We start from the raw sequence: 20133 nt of genomic DNA, 5'->3' as shown, positions 1-20133 counted from the left end.
AGACGGCCTACAGGGAGGAGGTGAGGGCCCTCGGAGTGTGGTGTCAGGAAAATAACCTCTCACTCAACGTCAACAAAACAAAGGAGATGATTGTGGACTTCAGGAAACAGCAGAGGGAGCACGCCCCCTATCCATATCGATGGGACAGCAGTGGAGAAGGTGGAAAGTTTTAAGTTCCTCGATGTACATATTAGAGACAAACTGAAATGGTCCACCCACACAGATAGTGTGGTGAAGAAGGCGCAACAGCGCCTCTTCAACCTCAGAAGGCTGAAAAAATGTGGCTTGTCACAAACCCTCACTAACTTTTATAGGTACACAATTGAGAGCATCCTGTCAGGCTATAGCTCCGCCCACAACCGCAGTTCTCCAGAGGGTGTTGCGATCTGCACAACGCATCACCGGGGGCAGTTTGTCAGTCTGTTATATCTGGAGTATTTCTCCTGTCTTATCCGGTGTCCTGTGTGAATTTAAGAATGCTCTCTCTAATTCTCTCTCTCTTTTTCTCTTTCTCTCTCTCTCTCTCTTTCTTTCTTTCTTTCTCTCTCTCTGAGAACCTGAGCCCTAGGACCATGCCTCAGGACTACCTGGCCTGATGACTGCTTGCTGTCCCCAGTCCACCTGGTCGTGCTGCTGCTCCAGTCATATGTTTCTGACTCGCTACAATGCCGTGTTACTGTGCTACCTGTATCTGTCAGGTCTGTTATCCTTGTATCTTGGTCTGATCTGGTACTGATAATCACCGTCTTCTTAATCCTTGTTTTCCTTATTTATAGTGCTCTCGTGCGTGATCTGTGTTCTGGTCCTATACCTTTGTCCGCGATAGTATCCATTTGCATTCTTATCTGCCTAAATCTGGTTACTGCCTGCTTATTAGCAGACTCTTGTGTCTGTATCTGTATTCTGTATCTGTAGTGTCTGTGGCTGTATCGTAGTTCGTGTACGGTGATCCTAAGTGCGTTATCTGATCTTGTGTCGGATCGTACGTGTCTGTATCGTGATTACGGATAGTCATTAACCGTGTCTTAGTACGTGGTATCTCTGGTCATATTCTCGTATATCAAAGCGAGTATCTGAATAGTGTCTTTACTTATCCTGTATCCTTGTAGTGCATGGTTTTCCGGTGTCCTGTGATATCGCCGTTTGTTCCTGACTCGTACTCCCTCGACCAAGATTCACTCCTGTGTATCGTGATAGTTATATATGTATTTTCTTGATCGCCTTTCGTTGGTATACATTTGATCGATATGTACACATAGTTCTGGTATCTGGATATACCACCTGTGGGTACTCTGATGCCTCTGTTATAATTCGTAATCATCTGTCGGTTCATCCGTATACTGTCCAGTATACTATGGAAGGTACCTTGGGCCACCTCGCTTCATCAAGCTACTCGGTTTATCCTCTCTGTGGCTCTCGGTCTATTCCTCTAAGTTCTTGTCCAGTCTCTTGTCTATGTGCTGAGTGTCTCTTTAGCTCTCCAGCCGGGTTACGGATCTCGTTAACTTTATCACCAGTGTGCCGAGTTGCGTTCTTGGGCTTATCTTGTAGTGCTGTTGTTTCGATACCTGCTGTATCTCTGTATTCTGTCACAGCATTAAGCGTGTGTTCACGGATCTAATGTTATCTTGAGTGTATAATGTAGTCAAGTTCTGGTATCGTCCTGTATTCTGTAATTCTATGTATCATGAGTAATACCTGGTATCTGTATCTTGGATCCACCTGTTATCTTTGTCTGTATACCTAGCTATGCGTATCTGTATCCTGTATTCTTATTTGCTAGCCTCACTCTGTGTCTTTGTGCTCTCTGATCTCCTGTAATACGCGTGTTATCTAGGGTTCTCTGTAAATCGTGTATGTCTAGTAATCGTGTGACTCTGTATTCGTTACTAGCGTAAGTCTGGGTGTCATCTTAATGCTGGATATCGGGTATGTTCTCGATGTATACTTGACTAAGATTTCTGCTGTCGTCTGTTATAGCTCTTATTCTGGATAGGCCGCAAAGTCTGTCATAGATCGGTATGTTATAATGATAACGCTATGTACTGCCATCTTGTCATTCATCATAAGTTCTACATGATGTGGTCAGTGGACTGTATGTTCGTCATTCCGCTTGTTCCATTGCCTTCCTTTGTACTCTGGTGATTCTGTTGGTTTCTTATCAGTGAGTATCCTAATCATCTAATCTGGCACTCTGTGTTGGCTCTGTATCTGTAATCTACTGTCTGTGTTCGTGATTCTGGTACTTCGTAAGTTCTTGGTGAATCGTGAGCTGTTCTGTATCTTAAGCAGTGTTGATCCTTGAATTGTTATGCGTGCTGTCTCTGTGATAATCTGTATGCACTGAGGCAATCTGTGATCGTTCGTGTATCTTTGTAATCCTGTATCGTCTATCTTCTGACTGATCTGTATCTCTTTCGCTCTGAGGCTATCTTTAGTCATATGTCCTCTCATTCTTGATCAGTTATCATGTATCTGTAGCTGTAACTCCCCTGATTCCTGTATCTGTTAGGTGCTCGAGTTGATCAGTGCGAGTGCTGTGTGTATCTGTATCTGATCTGTCTGTACTGTATCGTTTAAGTGTCAGCTAACTGTTAGAGTTCTTCAATCGATAATTTCTCGATATACTTACTGTTTGTGTATTTTAATATCTAATGTCCCCTGTCTATCTGATATCCTGATATGTCCATAGCTTAGTACTTGTTCTTGTTCATAATCATGAGGTTATCTGGACTGTTATCTGTAAACCGTAAAGAGCTTCTGTCTAGGCTTGATATCAGTAAGCCCTGCCATATCCATGCAAAAGCCATAGAGTATTGCCAGTGTGCGTATTGTTTATCGAGGTACACGTCGTGTTATCCATTGGAGCATAGATAATCCTTCGTCATCATGGTATTAAGGCACCCTAGTAGGAAATCTTAGTGATTAGGACACCCGTGAGAGTAATCGGGAGATAATCCAGGTATCTGTAATGCAGTGGTATGCTGTCCATCTCGGCTGCTTGCCTCCTTGTCTTCGTGCGGCGTGATTCGTGAGAATTCATTGATACATATTCGGATGCTCTGTATCATGGTGCATCTGGTAGTCGGTGTTCAATCTAGTGCTTGCATTCAGGATCGTACTCTAGTTGTCTGTATCCGGCTATCAGTATACAGTTGAACGTCAAGATGTTCACCTTGTAAATAATCACGTTATTGCGTTTGTCAGTAGTGGTGAGTGCCTGAGTTCGCAACGGTATTACATGGAGTCCAGAGGCACGTACGGCTACATCGGTGGATAGGGTACTAGATATCTCATGCTTGGACTGTTTCATCTTGTAGAGGTGCCATTGCGAGGCATTTATTGTACTGAGTAATACTCCTTACCGGTAGTCTTCTGCCTGCTGTCTCTTTAGTATGACGGTTATCTGAGTTGGAACACGATGTCATAGTGCTCTTATCTGGTGAGTACATGTTTGATCTGTATGTCTGTATGCTTGTAGTCCGACATCTTGCGTAATCTGGTATCTGTGTCTGAGATGCTCGTAAACTCAGTTCTCAATGGTTCTCTTCTCTGTAATCGTCCGCTAGCTTGTCCAGATAACATCTGTTGAATACTGCGATCTAACATCATCTGTATCATGTGGGATCGATCCAAGTGTCGGAGTACTGGGTGACAGGTCAATATGCATGTCAATTCCTAGGCCAGGATCTGTAATCTCTCTGTCTCGAGTAATCCATGTATCTGTAGTGTCTGTACTGTGATACCTCAGTGGCATTCTGCGATCTGTATCGCACGGAATCTGTATCTGTAGAGTCTGTGTCTGTAGTTCTGTATCATGAGTAAGAATCTAAGTATATCGTGGTATCGTAGATCTTATCTGTATCAGTATCTGTAGATCATAGATATCAAATATACTGTATCTGTTAAAGTGATCTGAGGTGTCGTGATGTCGTGGTGGTCTGTGTCTGTAAATCTGTATCTGTAATCTGTATCTAGTATCTGTATCTGGGCTGCTATCTGTATCTGTTGTCTGTATCTGATCGTATCTGTAGTGTCTGTGTCATAGATAATCAGGAGTATCCGTGTCCGTATCTGAATGAGTACACAGTGATATACTGGATGAGAGATTGAGTAAGTCTGGTATGAGTGAGTAATAACGTGAGATAGAGATACTGTTAAGTACTGGTGAGCTGGAAGCTCTGATTTATCTTAAGATTCATACTTAGCGAGTGCTCTGGTAGTGATCAGTTTACTGGCTATTTCGAATATATCTGATACTTCCCTGATAGCGATTGATATTCATATCAAAGTGATCTTCTGGATCTGATGAGTTAGATTCCTGTTAATCCTTGCCTCTCGAGTGTCGTGATGTCTTTGATCTCTCGTGGTCAATCGCTAAATGCGAGCCGCTTCTTGTGTATCTGTATCTTAATCTGATGTCTGATACTCGTATCGCTGTTTTCGGTGATCGTCTGATCGTGATCTTCTGTATCATGGGTTCTTGTCTGTTATCTGTTTCCTGACCAGTGTATCTGTATTTCTTCTATGTGTCATCACTGTATTCTGTATCTAGAATTCTGTGTCTGTGTCTGTATCGTGTCTGTATCTGTATCTAATCGTGTCTGTTATTCTGTATCTGGTATCCTGTCCTGTATCTATATCTCAAATGTATCGTTGTAGTGTCGTAGGTTCTGTATCTTAATCTGTATCTGTGTCTGTATCTGTGTCTGTATCTGTAGTGGATCTGTATTCTCTGTGTCTGTGTCTGTGATCTGTGGGTCTGTATCTGAACTGTATCTGTAGTGATCTGTGTCTGTATCTGTATCCAGTATCTGTATATCGATAATCTGTCTCTGTAAGTTGTCTTTGTCTGTATCTTAATCTTGTGTCCTATATCTGCTATCTGTATCTGTCAGTGTCCTGTAATGTCTGTTCTGATGCATATAATGGTAATCTGTGTCGGTATCGTGTCTGGTTCTGTATTGTAATCTTGCTTTATCTGTATCTGTTATGCTGCGATTCTGCTCCTGTATATCGTATCTGTATCTCTCTCGTATCTGTACTGTATCTGGGATCTGTACTCCATGTATCTGTATCTGTATCTGGATCATTCTTATCGTGTTTCTGTAATCTGTGTCTGTTAATCCGATCTGTATCTGTATGCTGTGATCTGTGTATCTTAATTTCTGGTGTGTCTTGTATTCGTTGGGTATCATGCTATCTATATGCTGTATATTTCTGTGTTTGCTTCAGTGTATTTGTGTTTACCTGTCTATCTAGTTTGATTCATGAGCTTTAGTCTATCGATTCGAGGAACTTAAAAAACTTGTTATATCGTGTTGTTCCGTAGCGCCCTTGCGTGCCTATCTTTCTATGCTGTATTTGCTGGTATCTGTCATTCGTGCCCGTAAACATGTATCTGTTACTGATCGTGAGTACGTGTATTCTTATCTTGGTGCTGTAATCTGGATCTGTTAGCGGGGGAATCTGATCTGTAAGCGTACGTGGTTCTGTGTCTGTGCTGATCTGTTAGCAGTCGCGCCTGAGGGCCCCTTCCCTCCTCGTGGGTGGGGAGCAGAGAGTGAACAGCGTACAAGACACACCATTACTGACACGCTACAGGATTAACATGATTGACTATTGCTTACACATTGACAGACACAGATAGCATCCAAGCACAGAAAACAGACACAGGATACAGTCATACGTAGCAGACAAACAAGAATGTATGTTCAGTGTACTAGACACAGAAGACAAGACATAAGAGACAGACGCAATTGGATACAGACAGACAGAACAGCATGTTACGAGAGACAAGACAGGACATAGGACATAAACGAGAGTACTAAGATGATCTATATCCAGTACACAAGACAGCACAACTCAACACAGCTCTGACAAGAAGCGAGCCAGCTTCAACACTACCCACTTCCACACGCATCAGATACATAGTACGAGGTACGGACCCCGATGACATCACGTTGCAAACAGACACAGGGTGGACATGACAGTTGCAGTAAATCCCAGGATACACGAGCAGATTACTCTACTGTAGACAGTAGTTACCAGAGTAACCAATAGACAAAGTACGAGATACATGAAGTACGAGAAATTGCAGAGACGTAGTAGAGAGGACGATCGAGAGTGAGACAGACAAGATGAGAGGACCACAGAGACGCCCAGCATCAGACAGACTCGGAGAACAAACACAGAACAAGATTACAGAGACAATACGAGCTGAACTACAGATAACAAGACAACGAATACAGGACACAGAACAGGATAGCAGACCACAAGCAACACAGAGGAGCAGAGTAACGATAGAAGAGAGATACATGATACACGTGAAGACAGGACAACAATGCACCCACTATCTAGAGATGAACAGGGACAGCGACGATCAGACCCCACGAAGTTACATTAGCAACCGGGAATCACACAGCGAGAGCAGATGGATCGGAGAATGACTAGATGTACACACTACACCCTCAGACCCAGGACACAGCATGAGGAGTGACGGCCCCAGATTACAAGATTACGTAGACCAGACGAAAGTCCAGAAGTACAACAAGGATTATGACGAATGACAGAGCCACAACACAAGGTACAGGAGACAAGAACCCCGGAGCCTCACAACGAGGGATTTATACATTGAGATCAACACAGTATACAGACAACATATGGACACAGGGATACGGAAGCAGGGGGGGGAACCGTAGGAAGAACGATCTTATAGAGGACGCGAGGTGACCATAACTCTGGTGATATAGAGACTGAGACAGACCACATGAGAGACCTACGTACGAGAACTGATAGAAATGCAAATACAGGACACAGTACACCAAGTACAACTACACAAGACAGTATCAGCATCCCAACATCGCCACTATACGTATTTATTTATTTTATCTTGCTCCTTTTGCACAGTACCCGAGACAGAGTACACTCTACCTCATCCTATTAGATAAGAGCAGACCATTCACACTACATTACTTGACATAGACATATACACAGTAACTACAATATCACAAGAGCTAGTTAAGATTATCAGGCAGACAGACACAGAACGACACCAGACACGTACAGGAGATAATAGCAATTGTAAATTACTTTTCCAGCAGCCAAGCACAGATACAGAATACAGACACCATAGCCGAGCTCCATGATTACTAAGATTACGATACAGAGACGACACAGCTTTAACCTGCACCAGTCATCATCGTGTACCATACACAGTCAGGTTAGTACAGGCTACAAGACATTGATCTATGACTCATACCATGGATTATCTAGTATTGTCATGACACTAATGTTATCATATAACGTTACACAGACCAGCAGACGTCAGATACATGGACTCATTAGACACATAGTGAGACATATCTTGGATCTCAACTACAATGCGTGATAGAACTCAGGAGCTGAGGACTAGTAAATGTAAGATCGAGGTGACTCGGAAACACTAGTGACTATGACTACTAGTATAATAAAGACTATGAGCCAACTACAGACACAGAGTTGATCAGACATCAATATCTAGACTAATAATAGAGAGAACAGCATGTCTCTGCACTAATGGCACCGATAACCTGGAGTATCCAAACTGAAGCAGATAACAGATGATAACTATAGAGAATTACAAAAGTACAAAAACAAAAATAAAAAACGACAATGATTACAGAGACACAAGCTAACTCATATCATGACACCTAGATAGTAACGAGCATAGATACTCGATCATGTGATTCAAGAGAATGTACAAGAATTACAGACAACTCAGAGAGACGGAGACACAGTGAGCATAGATCTACAAGTGGACTGACCGATGGATGGCAGATTGTCGAAGATTGTTTACAATACTTACAATACTTATGACCACGATCACAATTATCAGGGACAGAACCCGAGTCAAGCAACTCTGGAAAGTGTACAGAGACAGGATACAGAGAGAGTACTGTACCGCACGTGCTGGTACACGATACAGAGTACATATAACGAGAACAGATACAGAAGACAATACAGATGACAGATACAAGACAAGTACAGCGTCGCTGTTAGCAAGGGTGACAATTATAAACACGTTGACAACTAGGAGGATCACGTTACTACAACCAAGGCACAGATACATATCCAAGATATAGAAGACTGAATACCGAAACGATAGTACGACACAGACATTACAGAATACAGTGGATACACTAGAGATTTACAGAGCACAGATACAGATACAGGACACGACAATTAGGTCGATCATACAGATAGTCAGCATGCAGATACAGCTCATAACGTCTAGTCTTAGCGAGATGGAACACGAACGAGGAATACAAGTGAGTGGACACTGCTGACAAACGACCATACAGAACAGATTACCCAGGACACATATTACGCATGATACAGATTAGCAAAGTACGACAAACACAAGGACAACTGGAAGTACAGAGCACTTTAAGAGGAGATACATGAACGAAATGATAGCAAATGGACCACTCTAGTGCGCCATGTAAAAACGAGCACACAAGACGTCTTTTACAGCTGGTATACGCACTCGACCGTACCAGAGACAATACAGGACACAGACACAGAGACAATGAGTCCATCTGAATTAGAAGCAACCAGCAAGACATGCAGATTCGACAAGCAGAAGATCCGAGTGTACATGAACATAATAAGGTTACGGCAGAATGAGCAGAAAGTCAGAACAAATTAACAGACAGTCACAGAACGAAGAGTACTGAAACACAGAAGCAGATGACTCGAAAAATATAACATGCAGACGAAGGGACTACTTTCAAATAATATGTTCGCATACACATGTAAACCACCCGAGGCATTACAAAACCAGAAATACAGATACGATAGATTACCATACCATCAAACTTACATATATTACAACCATGACAGATAGAGAACAGACACGAGATCACAGAGACCAGTACAGACGAAGAACCCTGATCGAGCGCACCCCTCAGATTATACCGAATAACACACCGAAGAATAGAACAAAACCACATTGACATAACAAATACAAAATTTCAGTCTGACCAAACAGGATGCACGAATCAGAGGTGAACAAACATGAGAGATGAAGGAGGATGATCTGACACAAAATTATCAACAAAGAAAGCAGATACAGTAAGGGAATAGGAGGGATGCAAGAAACACAGATTACGAGGATGAGTAGTAGGAGAGTAACCAAGAGAGACCACAAGATAGATAACAACAATGAGGAAAACTGGATAACACATGGATTTCCAGGATGTAACGGCATATCAGAGACACTACAGAAATACGATAACAGAGATACAATTTACAGATTACAAACAGACACAGAAACAGACACAGATAGCAGATTGATACCAGATACCAGTACGACCGACGATCACCGACTACCCGAAAAACAAAAGAATGACAGATTACAATACAGCAAACATACATCATCAGCAATCAAGACAAGCATATCGACTCGAACAACAGGACTAGGTGCGAGATATTAGCACCAATAACAGGAAGTTTCGACACATGACATGTCAATTACAAATAGAGCACAAAGACACAGATTAACAATACAGACACAAGACTAACTTGAAGATTACAAAGGATAATACTATCAAATGACTATCACATAAATATGCTATTTACTATCGAGATTAACTCTATCAGTATATCGAGATTTACCAGATACCATAAGATCATCAGACTACATGATACTCGAGATGTAATATCTAGATATCAATAGATTGATGAATATGCATGACACATTCAACATATTAGATATACCGTTAACAATGATAAGAACAACAATGAGTACACAGAAAATAATTAACAGGAAAATAACCCCATGAGCACATAACTGAGATACAAGTTAGAGCATTTATACATGACATCTAGAACACCAATTACGATACAGAACAGATACAATACATACAATACAGATACAGACAAGATACCAGACGCTAGAGTGCGACATAACACCAATAAGTACACGATAAATAGACACCATCAATATACAGATACAGATACAGATACTAGATACAATACACGGATGATACTTAGGATAACCTTCAGATAATGCATCCAAGAAAACTAGCAATAAGAAGTCACTATATACACGACCTCAGACAAAAGATACTACTCACTCATGATTTACCAGACACAGATAACCGATACAGACACAGACACTAACAAGATCAGATACAATACAGACACAGATACGATACAGACAACAATACAGAACAATACAGATCAGATTACAGATTAACAGACACAGACACAGACAACCAGACACAAGGACACTACAGATAAGATACAATTACAGACACAGATACAGATACAGATACAGACACAGATACAGATACAGTACAGATAAGATACAATACAGACACAGATACCGATACAGACACAGCACTACAGATACAGATACAGACACAGACCACAGATACAGATACAGACACAATCAGACAGATACAGATACAATCAGACACAGAAAGACACTACAGATACAGATACAGATACAGACACAGATCAGATACAGATACAGATTACAGAACAGATACAGATACAGACACAGATACAGATATTTACCATTGGTCACCTCAGATGTGACAGATATGAACTAAGGCAACGTACTTATCGTGCATCATTTTATCATCACAAATGTACTCACAGTACAACTAATCTCCTCCATTCACTGAGCTCCGGTGCAGACTCGATCTCCGGTAAGTTTATACCGCTCTTATTAACCGACAACATCAGATAGTGAGTTTATGAGTTGTTAAAGTGGCTAGTCTGCTGAATTAGACAGTTGATGTTTATTCTGTGAGCAGTGAGAGACACCAGGATTATATCAGATTAGGGGCAAAATAAATACAATTGAACTTCGGTTCATAGAACCGGAGTTATGTCATTAACCTCCGGTAGGCAAAATTCGGTTTTAATAACCAAAGCGGGTTTCTGTTTTCTTCCTACGAATGTGGCTCTATCTTCGGAACAGTTTAAACTACAACATATTTTGAGCACATGACCCCATCACTGAAAGATAAGACTCTCATGAACAATAGTATTTGCAGTATTTGTCTTCTACAACAGAGTGGACAAGACCACCCCATCACTGAGAGATAACACATACAGTATGTGTCTTCAGGCACTAAATCAAACTGGAGGGAAAATAACATCGTCAATAACGATGTTCTGAATCTTTTCAACACAGAAGTTCAGTCAAAATGATTGTCTYATAATCTTKTGCACTTCCCTTTCRGATGCATTCCAGTCACTTCAAACCAGACTTCCTTGGGATTGAAAATACTGTCAAAAGTACCGTCAGACTGGTTTGTAATAGACTGTCATAACCCCAATTTAAGAAAGGTAACATTGGCCGCTGATTACATTACATTGGTAACCCCTGGTAACACGTTCATAGACGCTAACTACCTTTAGCGCCTATTGACGATAGTGTCTCACAGCGGTGGAAAAACTACTGAATTCTCATAGTTGAGTCAAAGTAAAGACACCTTAATAGATAATGACTCAAGTGAAAGTCACCCAGTAAAATACTACTTGAGTAAAAGTATTTGATTTTAAATGTACTTACAAGTATGAATCATTTTCAACTCCTTCTATTAAGCAAACCAGACGGCACAATCTTTTTATTTTTATTGTTTACGGATAGCCAGGGTCATAATCCAACACTCAGACATCATTTACAAACAAAACATCAGAGGCAGTAGGGATGACCAGGGATGTTCTCTGTTTAGTGAGTCTGCACATCAAAGAGGCAAGTAGGGGATGACCAGGGATGTTCTCTGTTTAGTGAGTCCTCCAGATCAGAGGCAGTAGGGATGCACCAGGGATGTTCTCTGTTTAGTGAGTCCTCCAGATCAGAGGCAGTAGGGATGAGACCAGGGAGTTCTCGTGTTTAGTGAGTCCTCCAGATGAGAGCAGTAGGGATGACCAGGGATGTTCTCTGTTTAGTGAGTCCTCCAGATCAGAGGCAGTAGGGATGACCAGGGATGTTCTCTGTTTAGTGAGTCCTCCAGATCAGAGGCAGTAGGGATGACCAAGGGATGTTCTCTGTTTAGTGAGTCCTCCAGATCAGAGGCAGTAGGGATGACCAAGGGATGTTCTTGTTTTTAGTCCTCCAGATCAGAGCGTAGGCATGACCAGGATGTCCTGTTTAGTGAGTCCTCCAGATCAGAGGCAGTAGGGATGACCAGGGATTGTTCTCTGTTTAGTGAGTCCTCCAATCAGAGGCAGTAGGGATGACCAGGGATGTTCTCTGTTTAGTGAGTCTCCAGATCAGAGGCAGTAGGGATGACCAGGGATGTTTCTCTGTTTTGTGAGTCCTCCAGATCAGAGACAGTAGGGATGACCAGGGATGTAATAGAATGCACGGTGTATATGAACACATTGTAGACACTAAAAGCTTCCAAGATAAAAATGTTTAGACAATAGTTAAGCAAGTGATGATTAAATGACGTTCCTAACGTTTCAACACAGCGTGGCAATTGTAAGTTACACGCAGGCAACTGTCACGTTCTGACCATAGTTCTTTGTGTGTTTTGCTTGTTTTAGTGTTGGTCAGGACGTGAGGCTGGGTGGGCATTCTATGTTGTGGTGTCTAGTTTGTCTGTTTCTATGTTTGGCCTAATATGGTTTCTCAATCAGAGGCAGGTGTTTTTGTGTTGTTCTCTGATTGGGAATCATATATAGGTGGCTTGTTTTGTGTTTGGGGTTTGTGGGTGGTTGTTTCCTGTCTCTGTGTTTTTCTCTGCACCAGCTAGGACTGTATCGGTTTGCCACATTTTGTTTATTTTGTATTGTTTGTAAGTGTTCACGTTATTCGTAATTAAACATGTTGAGCACTGGCTACGCTGCGTGTTGGTCCGATCCCTGCTACACCTTCTTTCTCTTGAAGAGGAGGAAGGCTGCCGTTACAGCGCCGCTAACCGCTGAAAAGCCTACAGATAATAAGAAGCTAGTTAAGGGTGAGCTGTGGAACGCCGCTAACCGCTGAAAAGCTACGGATAATAAGAAGCTAGTTAACGGGTGAGCTGTGGACGCCGCTAACCGCTGAAAAGCTACGGATATAAGAAGCTAGTTAAGGGTGAGCTGTGGACGCCGCTGACCGCTGAAAAGCCTACAGATAATAAGAAGCTAGTTAAGGGTGAGCTTGTGGGCGCCGCTGACCGCTGAGAAGCCTACGGATATAAGAAGCTAGTTATAGGGTGAGCTGTGGGCAGCCGCTGACCGCTGAAAACTACGGATAATAGAAGCTAGTTTAAGGGTGAGCTTGGTGGACGGCCCGTAACCGCTGAAAAGCCTACGGAATGGAATAAGAAGCTAGTTAAGGGTGAGCTGTGGGACGCCGCTTATCCGCTGAGGGGCCTACGATAATAAGAAGCTAGTTATGGGTGAGCTGTGGACGCCGCTAACCGCTGAAAAAGCTCACAGATAATAAGAAGCTAGTTATGGGTGAGCTGTGGGCTCCGCTATCCCGCTGAAAGCCTTACGGATATAAGAAGCTAGTTAAGGGTGAGACTGTGGACGCCGCTAACCGCTGAAAAGCCTACGGATATAAAGAAGCTAGTTATGGGTGAGCTGTGGACCGCCGCTACCGCTGAAAAGCCTACAGATAATAAGAAGCTAGTTATGGGTGACTTGTGGACCGCGCGCTGAACCGCTGGAAGCATAATAGAAGCATAAATACGGATAATAAGAAGCTAGTTAAGGGTGAAGAATGTGGGCTGTTGCCAGGAACAATGTTCTATCTAGCTGTTGTATGAATGGAACTCATGCAAGTGTGTATTTTTCATGACTTTAAAAGTGGAAAACGTTTTTTGACGGCGTTTTGAAGGCGTTTGGCTTTGTTGGTTGTCGTATTTCTAAGTGTGGTTTCTCTTTTCAGACACCCCCTCCTCCTCCGATCAAACAACGATCACCAACTACCACAATGGTAAGTTGACCTCACCGAAGACCCCTCTCCAGTGGAATGTTTCACTGCCCCCCCTGACGATTCTGGTAAAATGTTAATGTTTAAATTTCCATCTCTTGCCTGTAATGTGAAACGCTATCCGCAGCACAGCCCAGGAGACTGTCCATTAAATAATCATTATTTCACGCTTGTTGAAATGAGTGGACGCAGCGTGCGTAGAGTTCCACATTATATTTAATAGTGATCTATCACCCAAAACAAACAAAGAATATAACAAACCGTCCAGTAAATGCAGTGCTCAAGGCAACTATACAAAACAAGATCCACAAACAACAGGTTGGGAAAAGGCTGCCTAAATATGATCTCCAATCAGAGACAACGATAGACAGCTGCCTATGATTGGGACCAATACCGGCCAACATAGAACCATAGACAATATGAGCTTCAGAACAAAAGACCAGTAGAATGGAGGTATTATAGAATAGGTTATTCTCACTAGACCAGTAGAATGGAGGGAGGTCATTAATAGAATAGGTTATTACACTAGACAGTAGAATGGAGGTCATTATAGAATAGGTTTATTACACTAGACAGTAGAATGGAGGTCATTATAGAATAGGTTAATTACACTAGACCAGTAGAATGGAGGTCATTATAGAATAGGTTATTACAACTAGACCAAGTCAGAAATGGAGGTCATTATAGAATAGGTTATTACACTAGACCAGTAGAATGGAGGTCATTTATAGAATAGGTTATTACACTAGACAGTAGAATGGAGGTCATTAATAGAATTAGGGTTATAAAATGACCAGTAGAATGGAGGTCATTATAGAATAGGTTATACACTAGAACCAGTAGAATGGAGGTCATTATAGAATAGGTTATTTACACTAGACAGTAGAATGAGGTCAATTATAGAATAGGTTATTTACACTAGACATAGAATGGAGTCATTATAGAATAGGTTATTACTGACAGTAGAATGGAGGTCATTATAGAATAGGTTATTACACTAGACCAGTGAATGGAGGGGTTCATTATAGAATAGGTTTATTAAACTAGACCAGTAAATGGAGGTATTATAGAATAGGTTATTACACTAGACCAGTAGAATGGAGGTCATTATGAATAGGTTATTACACTAGACCAGTAGAATGGAGGTCATTATAGAATAGGTTATTACACTAGACCAGTAGAATGGAGGTCATTATAGAAATAGGTTATTACACTAGACCAGTAGAATGGAGGTCATTTATAGAAATAGGTTTATTAAACTAGACCCAGTAGAATGGAGGTCATTAAGAATAGGTATCCACTAGACCAGTAGAAATGGAGGTTATTATAGAATAGGTTATTACACTAGACCAGTAGAATGGAGGTCATTATAGAATAGGTTATTACACTAGACCAGTAGAATGGAGGTCATTATAGAATAGGTTTATTATACTAGACAGTAAGAATGGAGGGAGGTCATTATAGAATAGCGTTATTAACTAGACCAAGTAGAATGGAGGTCATTATAGAATAGGTTATTACACTAGAACACAGTTAAAAGAAGTGGAGGTCATTATAGATATGGTTATTACACTAGCAGTAGAATGGAGGTCATTTAGAATAGGTATTACACTAGACCAGTAGAATGGAGGTCATTATAGAATAGGTTATTACACTAGACCAGTAGAATGGAGGTCATTATAGAATAGGTTACTAACACTAGACCAGTAGAAATGGAGGTCATTAAAGAATAGGTATTACAACTAGACCAGTAGAATGGAGGTCATTATTGAATAGGTTATTACACTAGACCAGTAGAATGGGGGAGGTCAATTATAGAATAGGTTATTACACTAGATCAGTAGAAATGGAGGTCATTATAGAATAGGTTATTACACTAGACGTAGAAATGGAGGTCATTATAGAATAGGTTATTAAACTAGACCCAGTAGAATGGAGGGAGTCATTATAGAATAGGTTACTAACTAGACCAGTAGAATGGATAGGTCATTATAGAATAGGTTATTAACACTAGACCAGTAGAATGAGGGTCTTATAGAATAGGTTTATTACACTAGACCAGTAGATGGAGGTCATTATAGAATAGGTTATTACAACTAGAACCAGTTTTAAATGGCTTCCCATCCTGGTTTAATCCAAGTTAAATGGGTCCCATCCTGGTTTAATCCCAAGTTAAATGGCTCCCCATCCTGGTTTAATCCAGTTAAATGGTCCCCATCCTGGTTTAATCCAAGTTAAATGGGTCCCCATCCTGGTTTAATCCAAGTTAAATTGGTCCCCATCCTGGTTTAATCCAAGTTTAAATGGGTCCCCATCCTGGTTTAATCCAAGTTAAATGGGTCCCCATCCTGGTTTAATTCCCAAGTTAATGGGTCCCCATCCTGGTTTTAAGATCCAAGTTAAAATGGGTCCCCATTACTTGGATTAAACCAGGATGGGGACAAATTTAACTTGGATTAAACCAGGATGGGGACATTTAGATACTTGGATTAAACCAGGATGGGGACCCATTTAACTTGGCAGTTTTAAACCAGGATGGGAACCCATTTAACTGGTCTAGTGTAATAACCTATTCTATAATGACTCCATTCTACTGGTCTAGTGTAATAACCTATTCTATAATGACCTCCATTCTACTGGTCTAGTGTAATAACTATTCTATATGACCTCCATTCTACTGGTCTAGTGTAGTACCTATTCTATAATGACCTCCCTCCATTCTACTGGTCTAGTGTAATAACCTATTCTATATGACTCCATTCTACTGGTCTAGTGTAATAACCTACTATAATGACTCCATTTCTACTGGTCTAGTGTAATAACCTATTCTATAATGACCTCCCTCCATTCTACTGGTCTAGTGTAATAACCTATTCTATAATGACCTCCATTCTACTGGTCTAGTGTAATAACCTATTCTTTAATGACCTCCATTCTACTGGTCTAGTGTAGTAACCTATTCTATAATGACCTCCATTCTACTGGTCTAGTGTAAATACCTATTCTATAATGACCTCCATTCTACTGGTCTAGTGTAATAACCTATTCTATAATGACCTCCATTCTACTGGTCTAGTGTAATAACCTATTCTATAATGACCTCCATTCTACTGGTCTAGTGTAAATAACCTATTCTTATAATGACCTCCATTCTACTGGTCTAGTGTAATAACCTATTCTATAATGACCTCCCTCCATTCTACTGGTCTAGTATAATACCTATTCTATAATGACCTCCATTCTACTGGTCTAGTGTAATAACCTATTCTATAATGACCTCCATTCTACTGTCTAGTGTAATAACCTATTCTATAATAACTCCATTCTACTGGTCTAGTGTAATAACCTATTCATAATGACCTCCATTCTACTGGTCTAGTGTAATAACCTATTCTATAATGACCTCCATTCTCCTGGTCTAGTGTAATAACCTATTCTATAATGACCTCCATTCTACTGGTCTGTGTAATAACCTATTCTATAATGACCTCCATTCTACTGGTCTAGTGTAAATAACCTATTCTATAATGACCTCCATTCTACTGGTCTAGTGTAATAACCTATTCTATAATGACCTCCATTCTACTGGTCTAGTGTAATACCTATTCTATAATGACCTCCATTCTACTGGTCTAGTGTAATAACCTATTCTATAATGACCTCCATTCTACTGGTCTAGTGTAATAACCTATTCTATAATGACCTCCATTCTACTGGTCTAGTGTAATAACCTATTCTATAATGACCTCCATTCTACTGGTCTAGTGTAATAACCTATTCTATAATGACCTCCATTCTACTGGTCTAGTGTAATAACCTATTCTATAATGACCTCATTCTACTGGTCTAGTGTAATAACCTATTCTATAATGACCTCCATTCTACTGGTCTAGTGTAATAACCTATTCTATAATGACCTCCATTCTACTGGTCTAGTGTAATAACCTTTTCTATAATGACCTCCATTCTACTGGTCTAGTGTAATAACCTATTCTATAATGACTCCATTCTACTGGTCTAGTGTAATAACCTATTCTATAATGACCTCCATTCTACTGGTCTAGTGTATAATAACCTATTCTATAATGACCTCCATTCTACTGGTCTAGTGTAATAACCTATTCTATAATGACCTCCCTCCATTCTACTGGTCTAGTGTAATAACCTATTCTATAATGACCTCCATTCTACTGGTCTTTTGTTCTGAGCTCATATTGTCTATTGTTCTAGTTGGCCGGTGTATGGTTCCCAATCATAGGCAGCTGTCTATCGTTGTCTCTGATTGGAGATCATATTTAGGCAGCCTTTTCCCAACCTGTTGTTTGTGGGATCTTGTTTTTGTATAGTTGCCTTGAGCACTGCATTACTGGACGTTTGTTATATTCTTTGTTGTTTTGGTTGATAGATTCACTATTAAATATATGTGGAACTCTACGCACGCTGCGTCCACTCATTTCAACAAGCGTGAAATAATGATTATTTAATGACAGTCTCCTGGGCTGTGCTGCGGATAGCGTTTCACATTACAGGCAGAGATGGAAAGTTAAACATTAACATTTTACCAGAATCGTCAGGGTGGGGCAGTGAAACATTCCACTGTAGAGGGGTCTTCGGTGAGGTCAACTTACCATTGTGTGTAGATTGGTGATCGTTGGTTTGATTCGGAGGAGGAGGGGTGTCTGAAAAGAGAAACACACTTAGAACGACAACCAACAAGCAAACGCTTCAAAACGCCGTCAAAACGTTTTCCATTTTAAAGTCATGAAAAACACACTGCATGTTTCCATTCATACAACAGTTATAGAACATGTTCTGCAACAGCCCACAGCTCACCCTTAACTAGCTTCTTATTATCCGTATTATGCTTCTATTATGCTTCTCCGGTCAGCGCGTCACAGTCTCACCCATAACTAGCTTCTTATTATCTGTAGGCTTTTCAGCGGTTAGCGGCGTCCACAGCTCACCCATAACTAGCTTCTTATTATCCGTAGGCTTTTCAGCGGTTAGCGGCGTCCACAGCTCACCCTTAACTAGTCCTTATTATCCGTAGGCTTTTCAGCGGATAGCGGGTCCACAGCTCACCCATAACTAGCTTCTTATTATCTGTAGGCTTTTCAGCGTTAGCGGCGTCCACAGCTCACCCATAACTAGCTTCTTATTATCGGTAGGCCCTCAGCGGATAGCGGCGTCCACAGCTCACCTATAACTAGCTTCTTATTATCGTAGGCTTTTCAGCGGTTAGCGGCGCCACAGCTCACCTTAACTAGCTTCTTATTATCCGTAGGCTTTTCAGCGGTAGCGGCGCCCACAGCTCACCCTATAACTAGCTTCTTATTATCCGTAGGCTTTCAGCGGTGCGGCGCCACAGCTCACCCTTAACTAGCTTCTATTATCGTAGGCTTTTCAGCGGTCAGCGGCGTCCACAGCTCACCCTAACTAGCTTCTTATTATCCGTAGGCTTTTCAGCGGTTAGCGGCGTCCACAGCTCACCCTTAACTAGCTTTATTATCCGTAGGCTTTTCAGCGTTAGCGGCGTCCACAGCTCACCCTTAACTAGCTTCTTATTATCCGTAGGCTTTTCAGCGGTTAGCGGCGCTGTAACGGCAGCCTTCCTCCTCTTCAGAGAAGAGAAGGTGTAGCAGGGATCGGACCAACACGCAGCGTAGCCGTGCTCAACATGTTTAATTACGAATAACGTGAACACTTACAACAATACAAAATAAACAAATTGGGCAAACCGATACAGTCCTAGCTGGTGCAGAGAAAACACAGAGACAGGAAACAACCACCCACAAACCCCAACACAAAACAAGCCACCTATATATGATTCCCAATCAGAGACAACACAAAAACACCTGCCTCGATTGAGAACCATATTAGGCCAAACATAGAAACAGACAAACTAGACACACAACATAGAATGCCCACCCAGCTCACGTCCTGACCAACACTAAAACAAGCAAAACACACAAGAACTATGGTCAGAACGTGACAGTTGCCTGCGTGTAACTTACAATTGCCACGCTGTTTTGAAACGTTTAGGAACGTCATTAATCATCACTTGCTTAACTATTGTTTAAACATTTTTATCTTGGAAGCTTTTAGTGTCTACATTGGTTTATACCACGTGCATTCTATTAATCCCTGGTCATCCCTACTGTCTTGATCTGGAGGACTCACAAAACAGAGAACATCCCTGGTCATCC

General features: G+C 41.2%; 1 long non-coding RNA gene across 1 annotated transcript in view; it reads right to left on the bottom strand.

The window, feature by feature from the left end:
• LOC112076231 (uncharacterized) overlaps positions 1-18636 on the bottom strand; it is a 47911-nt gene extending 29275 nt beyond the window's left edge. Inside the window, exon 1 of the long non-coding RNA XR_002895137.2 lies at positions 18556-18636. This is a non-coding gene — a long non-coding RNA (uncharacterized lncRNA). The remainder of the gene's footprint in view (positions 1-18555) is intronic.
• Between the last annotated feature and the right edge of the window lie 1497 nt (positions 18637-20133).

This window comes from Salvelinus sp. IW2-2015, unplaced genomic scaffold, assembly GCF_002910315.2.
Source record: "Salvelinus sp. IW2-2015 unplaced genomic scaffold, ASM291031v2 Un_scaffold3637, whole genome shotgun sequence".
NCBI lineage: Eukaryota > Metazoa > Chordata > Actinopteri > Salmoniformes > Salmonidae > Salvelinus > Salvelinus sp. IW2-2015.
Note: the sequence above shows the minus strand (reverse complement) of the source record. Positions and strands in the feature narration are given on the sequence as shown.